The sequence below is a fragment of the Mytilus californianus genome, unplaced genomic scaffold, assembly GCF_021869535.1.
Source record: "Mytilus californianus isolate M0D057914Y unplaced genomic scaffold, xbMytCali1.0.p SCAF_10, whole genome shotgun sequence".
NCBI lineage: Eukaryota > Metazoa > Mollusca > Bivalvia > Mytilida > Mytilidae > Mytilus > Mytilus californianus.
In genome coordinates, this window is record NW_026262582.1 from 34,898,294 (window position 1) to 34,906,989 (window position 8,696).

The 8,696-nt window shown below is 34.6% G+C and overlaps 1 long non-coding RNA gene across 3 annotated transcripts; it reads right to left on the bottom strand.

Annotated features, from left to right (window-relative positions):
- Positions 1–360: 360 nt before the first annotated feature.
- LOC127717998 (uncharacterized) lies at positions 361–6,676 on the bottom strand. Of its 3 annotated transcripts, XR_007989516.1 has the most exons (6): positions 6,042–6,676; positions 5,373–5,480; positions 4,363–4,438; positions 3,694–3,801; positions 2,951–3,319; positions 361–1,111 (listed from the first exon to the last, which is right to left on the bottom strand). It is a non-coding gene; the product is annotated as an uncharacterized LOC127717998 (long non-coding RNA). The 3 variants fall into 3 exon arrangements; XR_007989517.1 differs by lacking the exons at positions 3,694–3,801; positions 4,363–4,438; positions 5,373–5,480 and having other exon boundaries at positions 6,302–6,676; XR_007989518.1 differs by lacking the exons at positions 3,694–3,801; positions 4,363–4,438; positions 5,373–5,480; positions 6,042–6,676 and adding an exon at positions 3,878–4,054.
- Between the last annotated feature and the right edge of the window lie 2,020 nt (positions 6,677–8,696).

Consider the following 8,696-nt stretch of genomic DNA (forward strand, 5'->3'; position numbering starts at 1 on the left):
TGTTTTTTCTTTATTATTTTGTGATATTTATTTATTAAAGATATGTTTATTTAGACAAATTACGAATTTTGAATGACTACTTCAAAAAGTGAGATATCGAAAAAAAAAGCACTATCAAGCCCATTCAAATGCTTAATCAAATGATCACTTTAAAATTACTGCCAATACTACTTCAAGTGATCTGAAATATATTGTACATGTCAATAAATATCTGAAGGTATATAAATTGTCACTTTGAATAATTGGGAAATAATTAATTTTAAACATGAAGGATGAGTGTTGGTCTATTTTTCAAGATTTTAAATATGCATGAGTCAACTTCTACATACAGTTGAGACCGTTTTGTGTTAATAAGCATTGTGTCTAAGTTTCATAACATTTGGTTGAGGCAAACTGAAGTTAGAGAACGGAAACGAAAATTTCATCAATTTTTCCGTTTTTGTCAATTTCACAATTTCAGTTTTTTAACCGTAACTACAGATTTTCGAACATAAACCACTCTGGAGATTTTCCTAAACGATGCGCCAATGTCTCCTCTACAACACCTATATAGTCGTTGCTCGTCACAATCTCTTGAAATTGGTCCAAAATTAGCTTAAATTGGCCTATCCCCTAATCTCATTTTGTCAATTTCACAATTTCAGTTTTTTAACCGTAACTTCAGATTTTCGAACATAAACCACTCTGGAGATTTTCTTAAACGATGCGCCAATGTCTCCTCTACAACACCTATATAGTCGTTGCCCGTCACAATCTCTTTAAAATGGTCCAAATATTTCTTTTAGTACCCTACCCCCCTAATCTCATTTTGTCAATTTCACAATAAAATTTTCAGTTTTTTAACCGTAACTTCAGATTTTCGAACATAAACCACTCTGGAGATTTTCTTAAACGATGCGCTAATGTCTCCTCTACAACACCTATATAGTCGTTGCCCGTCACAATCTCTTTAAAATGCTCCAAATTTTTCTTTTAGTGCCCTACCCCCCTAATCTCATTTTGTCAATTTCACAATAAAATTTTCAGTTTTTTAACCGTAACTACAGATTTTCGAACATAAACCACTCTGGAGATTTTCCTAAACGATGCGCCAATGTCTCCTCTACAACACCTATATAGTCGTTGCCCGTCACAATCTCTTGAAATTGGTCCAAAATTAGCTTAAATTGGCCTATCCCCTAATCTCATTTTGTCAATTTCACAATTTCAGTTTTTTAACCGTAACTTCAGATTTTCGAACATAAACCACTCTGGAGATTTTCTTAAACGATGCGCCAATGTCTCCCCTACAACACTCATATAGTCGTTGCCCGTCACAATCTCTTTAAAATGGTCCAAATTTTTCTGTTAGTACCCTATCCCCCTAATCTCATTTTGTCAATTTCACAATAAAATTTTCAGTTTTTTAACCGTAACTTCAGATTTTCGAACATAAACCACTCTTGACATTTTCTTAAACGATGCGCCAATGTCTCCTCTACAACACCTGTATAGTCGTTGCCCGTCACAATCTCTGGAAATTGGTACAAAATTAACTTAAATTGGCCTACCCCCCTAATCTCATTTTGTCAATTTCACAATTTCAGTTTTTTCAGAGATTTTCTAAAACGATGCGCCAATGTCTCCTCTACAACACCTATCTAGTCGTTGCCCGTCACAATCTCTTTAAAATTGTCCAAATTTTTCTTTAAATACCCTACCCCCCTAATCTCATTTTGTCAATTTCACAATTTCAGTTTTTTAACCGTCACTTCAGATTTTCGAACATAAACCACTCTGGAGATTTTCTTAAACGATGCCCCAATGTCTCCTCTACAACACCTATATAGTCGTTGCCCGTCACAATCTCTTGAAATTGGTCCAAATTTTTCTTTTAGTGCCCTACCCCCCTAATCTCATTTTGTCAATTTCACAATAAAATTTTCAGTTTTTTAACCGTAACTTCAGATTTTCGAACATAAACCACTTTGAAGATTTTCTTAAACGATGCGCCATTGTCTCCTCTACAACACCTATATAGTCGTTGCTCGTCACAATCTCTTGAAATTGGTCCAAAATTAACTTAAATTGCCCTGACCCCCCCTAATCTCATTTTGTTAATTTCACAATTTCAGTTTTTTAACCTTAACTTCAGATTTTCGAACATAAACCACTCTGGAGATTTTCTTAAACGATGCGCCAATGTTTCCTCTACAACACCTATATAGTCGTTGCCCGTCACAATCTCTTTAAAATGGTCCAAATTTTTCTTTTAGTGCCCTACCCCCCTAATCTCATTTTGTCAATTTCACAATAAAATTTTCAGTTTTTTAACCGTAACTTCAGATTTTCGAACATAAACCACTCTGGAGATTTTCCTAAATGATGCGCCAATGTCTCCTCTACAACACCTATATAGTTGTTGCCCGTCACAATCTATTTAAATTGGTCCAAAATTAACTTAAATTGGCCTACCCCCTAATCTCATTTTGTCAATTTCACAATTTCAGTTTTTTAACCGTAACTTCAGATTTTCGAACATAAACCACTCTGAAGATTTTCTTAAACGATGAGCCAATGTCTCCTCTACAACACCTTTATAGTCGTTGCCCGTCACAATCTCTTGAAATTGGACCAAAATTAACTTAAATTGCCCTACCCCCCTAATCTCATTTTGTTAATTTCACAATTTCAGTTTTTTAACCTTAACTTCAGATTTTCGAACATAAACCACTCTGGAGATTTTCTTAAACGATGCGCCAATGTTTCCTCTACAACACCTATATAGTCGTTACCCGTCACATTCTCTTTAAAATGGTCCAAATTTTTCTTTTAGTGCCCTACCCCCCTAATCTCATTTTGTCAATTTCACAATAAAATTTTCAGTTTTTTAACCGTAACTTCAGATTTTCGAACATAAACCACTCTGGAGATTTTCCTAAATGATGCGCCAATGTCTCCTCTTCAACACCTATATAGTTGTTGCCCGTCACAATCTCTTAAAATTGGTCCAAAATTAACGTAAATTGGCCTACCCCCTAATCTCATTTTGTCAATTTCACAATTTCAGTTTTTTAACCGTAACTTCAGATTTTCGAACATAAACCACTCTGCAGATTTTCCTAAACGATGCGCCAATGTCTCCTCTACAACACCTATATAGTCGTTGCCCGTCACAATCTCTTTAAATTGGTACAAAATTAACTTAAGTTGCCCTACCCCCCTAATCTCATTATGTCAATTTCACAATTTCAGTTTTTTAACCGTAACTTCAGATTTTCGAACATAAACCACTCTGGAGATTTTCTTAAACGATGCGCCAATGTCTCCTCTACAACACCTATATAGTCGTTGTCGGTCACAATCTCTTTAAATGGTCCAAATATTTATTTTAGTACCCTACCCCCTTATTTCATTTTGTCAATTTCACAATAAAATTTTCAGTTTTTTAACCGTAACTTCAGATTTTCGAACATAAACTACTATGGAGATTTTCTTAAACGATGCGCCAATGTCTCCTCTACAACACCTATATAGTCGTTGCCCGTCACAATCTCTTGAAATTGGTCCAAAATTAACTTAAATTGCCCTACCCCTCTAATCTCATTTTGTTAATTTCAGAATTTCAGTTTTTTAACCGTAACTTCAGATTTTCGAACATTAACCACTCTGCAGATTATCTTAAACAATGCGCCAATGTCTCCTCTACAACACCTATATAGTCGTTGCCCGTCACAATCTCTTGAAATTGGTCCAAAATTAACTTAAATTGGCCTAACCCCCAATCTCATTTTGTCAATTTCACAATTTCAGTTTTTTAACCTTAACTTCAGATTTTCGAACATAAACCACTCTGGAGATTTTCTTAAACGATGCACCATTGTCTCCTCTACAACACCTGTATAGTCGTTGCCCGTCACAATCTCTTGAAATTGGTCCAAAATTAACTTAAATTGGCCTACCCTCCTAATCTCATTTTGTCAATTTCACAATTTCAGTTTTTTAACCGTAACTTCAGATTTTCGAACATAAACCACTCTGGAGATTTTCTTAAACGATGCGCCAATGTCATTTCTACAACACCTATATAGTCGTTGCCCGTCACAATCTCTTTAAAATGGTCCAAATATTTCTTTTAGTACCCTACCCCCCTAATCTCATTTTGTCAATTTCACAATAAAATTTTCAGTTTTTTAACCGTAACTTCAGATTTTCGAACATAAACCACACTGAAGATTTTCTTAAACGATGAGCCAATGTCTCCTCTACAACACCTTTATAGTCGTTGCCCGTCACAATCTCTTGAAATTGGACCAAAATTAACTTAAATTGCCCTACCCCCCTAATCTCATTTTGTTAATTTCACAATTTCAGTTTTTTAACCGTAACTTCAGATTTTCGAACATAAACCACTCTGGAGATTTTCTTAAACGATGCGCCAATGTCTCCTCTACAACACCTATATAGTCGTTGCCCGTCACAATCTCTTTAAAATGGTCCAAATTTTTCTTTTAGTGCCCTACCCCCCTAATCTCATTTTGTCAATTTCACAATAAAACTTTCAGTTTTTTAACCGTAACTTCAGATTTTCGAACATAAACCACTCTGGAGATTTTCTTAAATGATGCGCCAATGTCTCCTCTTCAACACCTATATAGTTGTTGCCCGTCACAATCTCTTAAAATTGGTCCAAAATTAACGTAAATTGGCCTACCCCCTAATCTCATTTTGTCAATTTCACAATTTCAGTTTTTTAACCGTAACTTCAGATTTTCGAACATAAACCACTCTGCAGATTTTCCTAAACGATGCGCCAATGTCTCCTCTACAACACCTATATAGTAGTTGCCCGTCACAATCTCTTTAAATTGGTACAAAATTAACTTAAGTTGCCCTACCCCCCTAATCTCATTATGTCAATTTCACAATTTCAGTTTTTTAACCGTAACTTCAGATTTTCGAACATAAACCACTCTGGAGATTTTCTTAAACGATGCGCCAATTTCTCCTCTACAACACCTATATAGTCGTTGTCGGTCACAATCTCTTTAAATGGTCCAAATATTTATTTTAGTACCCTACCCCCTTATCTCATTTTGTCAATTTCACAATAAAATTTTCAGTTTTTTAACCGTAACTTCAGATTTTCGAACATAAACTACTATGGAGATTTTCTTAAACGATGCGCCAATGTCTCCTCTACAACACCTATATAGTCGTTGCCCGTCACAATCTCTTGAAATTGGTCCAAAATTAACTTAAATTGCCCTACCCCTCTAATCTCATTTTGTTAATTTCAGAATTTCAGTTTTTTAACCGTAACTTCAGATTTTCGAACATTAACCACTCTGGAGATTATCTTAAACAATGCGCCAATGTCTCCTCTACAACACCTATATAGTCGTTGCCCGTCACAATCTCTTGAAATTGGTCCAAAATTAACTTAAATTGGCCTAACCCCCAATCTCATTTTGTCAATTTCACAATTTCAGTTTTTTAACCTTAACTTCAGATTTTCGAACATAAACCACTCTGGAGATTTTCTTAAACGATGCACCATTGTCTCCTCTACAACACCTGTATAGTCGTTGTCCGTCACAATCTCTTGAAATTGGTCCAAAATTAACTTAAATTGGCCTACCCTCCTAATCTCATTTTGTCAATTTCACAATTTCAGTTTTTTAACCGTAACTTCAGATTTTCGAACATAAACCACTCTGGAGATTTTCTTAAACGATGCGCCAATGTCACTTCTACAACACCTATATAGTCGTTGCCCGTCACAATCTCTTTAAAATGGTCCAAATATTTCTTTTAGTACCCTACCCCCCTAATCTCATTTTGTCAATTTCACAATAAAATTTTCAGTTTTTTAACCGTAACTTCAGATTTTCGAACATAAACCACACTGAAGATTTTCTTAAACGATGAGCCAATGTCTCCTCTACAACACCTTTATAGTCGTTGCCCGTCACAATCTCTTGAAATTGGACCAAAATTAACTTAAATTGCCCTACCCCCCTAATCTCATTTTGTTAATTTCACAATTTCAGTTTTTTAACCGTAGCTTCAGATTTTCGAACATAAACCACTCTGGAGATTTTCTTAAACGATGCGCCAATGTCTCCTCTACAACACCTATATAGTCGTTGCCCGTCACAATCTCTTGAAATTGGTCCAAAATTAACTTAAATTGGCCTAACCCCCAATCTCATTTTGTCAATTTCACAATTTCAGTTTTTTAACCGTGACTTCAGATTTTCGAACATAAACCACTCTGGAGATTTTCTTAAACGATGCACCATTGTCTCCTCTACAACACCTGTATAGTCGTTGCCCGTCACAATCTCTTGAAATTGGTCCAAAATTAACTAAAATTGGCCTATCCTCCTAATCTCATTTTGTCAATTTCACAATTTCAGTTTTTTAACCGTAACTTCAGATTTTCGAACATAAACCACTCTGGAGATTTTCTTAAACGATGCGCCAATGTCTCCTCTACAACACCTATATAGTCGTTGCCCGTCACAATCTCTTTAAAATGGTCCAAATTTTTCTTTTAGTGCCCTACCTCCCTTATCTCATTTTGTCAATTTCACAATAAAATTTTCAGTTTTTTAACCGTAACTTCAGATTTTTGAACATAAACCACTCTGGAGATTTTCTTAAACGATGCGGCACTATCTCCTCTTAAACACCTATATAGTCGTATCCTGTCACAATCTCTATTAATCGGACCAAACAACGTAAAGTGTACCCCCATTCCCTAAAAATGCATTGTGTCAATGTGTTAACTTATGGTCATTGTAATCCAGCTGTATATTGAATGCCTTATGTGGATTTATTTAGTTAGGAAAGAAAAGCTTTGTATTCTTTATATATGAAGTATTGTTTCCCTTTTGTTTTAAGTTAGTTTTTTCGTTTTTGTTTAAGATTGTATGTATTCTCATAATTGTTCGCTAGCTCGAAAAACGTGATATACTTATGTGATATTGTGGTTTTTAGTTATACCTCCTAATTGTTCGCTAGCTAATTGTTCGCTACAATTGTTCGCTAGCTTGAGTCAGGCTTATCATGGATAGCTCGAAATTTTGTATAACATTACATTCCTAAAAAATGTGATAAATATTTACTCTGATTTCTGAACAAAAAGTACATAGTTCGGTATCTCAACAAAAATAAAGAATTACATGGTAGAATCCTATGAATTAACATTCTTAAATGGAAATTTTGTTAAAACGAATTTCTGGCTATGTTTCTACTTATATTCTTAGACAAAACACCAATTGTATAGTCTTATATTTACGACACGAAAAACCTGACCTGGGACGTTACCACTGCTGGTTGATGAAAATGTCCCCAAGAGTATCACCAAACTATGGAAAGCCAACGGGGTCAAAATTCTTAATTTGCAAATTGTCAATTTGTAACTATATAATTTAAAAATTCTTAATTCGTAAATTGTTAATTTGTAACTTGTAACTTGTAACTGTGTAATTTCAAAATTCTTAATTCGTAAATTGTCTATTGGCAATTTGTAACTGTGAAATTTCAAAATTCGTATATTGAAAATCTATACTTTGCAACTTTGAAATTCAACATTTGTAACTTTGAGATTCTTAATTTGCGACTTTATAATTCATTAAATCTAACATTCGAATACTATTTCTTATTTTGCCATTCTTCCTTTGTAACCACGTCACTTTAATATTTGCCATAGACACGCTGAAATTCGTATATTGATGTTTTGTAACTTGAAACATGTCGATTCGTTAAATGTCGATTCGTTAGATGTCATCGTTGTATTATGCTAAGGATCATTATGACGACAGATGGCATAGGTTTCTTCTTCGATGTATAATCCTCCTGTAAGTAGGAGCACCTCCATATGGAGTATATACCCTAAGTAATTTAAGTCAATTATGTACAGCACATACATATAAAAGAAAACAAATAGATAAATACATTGTTTGTTTTATATGGCATATATACAGGGACTCGGAATATATAGAAGTGGTCTCGAATATACATGTATGTCTACTGTACTGGTCACCACACCTGGGAGGGGTGTGTCACTTCCTTTATTAAGGTATATACAGATGTATCCCCTTTTCAACTTTGCAAATATATGACTGTCACTTGGCAAGAAATTTCTTCTTAATATTTGACCGGGTCAAAAATTTCATACTAAATACATGAAATATCATGTTTGTACTTTGCAAAACAATTTTGAATGAGCAAAAAAGTATTATTTTAAATGAGTCACTTACAATAGTTAATGTATACTATATATTAAAAATGTATTGAATATGCAATATTTTGTTATAAAGTCTAAAGGAATTTGACTTACCAGAAAACTTAACGAGGACCTAAAATGGATTACTCATATTTCCAAAGTATCCAAGAAGGCAAACTCAACACTAGAATTCCTGATAAGGAATTTGAGATATTGCCTACCAGAATGCAAGAAAACCGCAAATATTTCACTGGTCAGGTCAATAATGGAGTATGGAGCAATAGTATGGGACCTCTACACATCTACGAACATCAACAAGCTTGAAAGAATACAGCGACAAGCTGCAAGATTTATAACAGGAGACTACAAATCCAGAGGAGATGGTTGTTTCTCAAACATGCTCGGCAAACTGGAACTACAAGACATACAGACAAGACGCTCAAGCCAGAAGCAAATATTTCTATGAGAGGTGGTTGAGTGG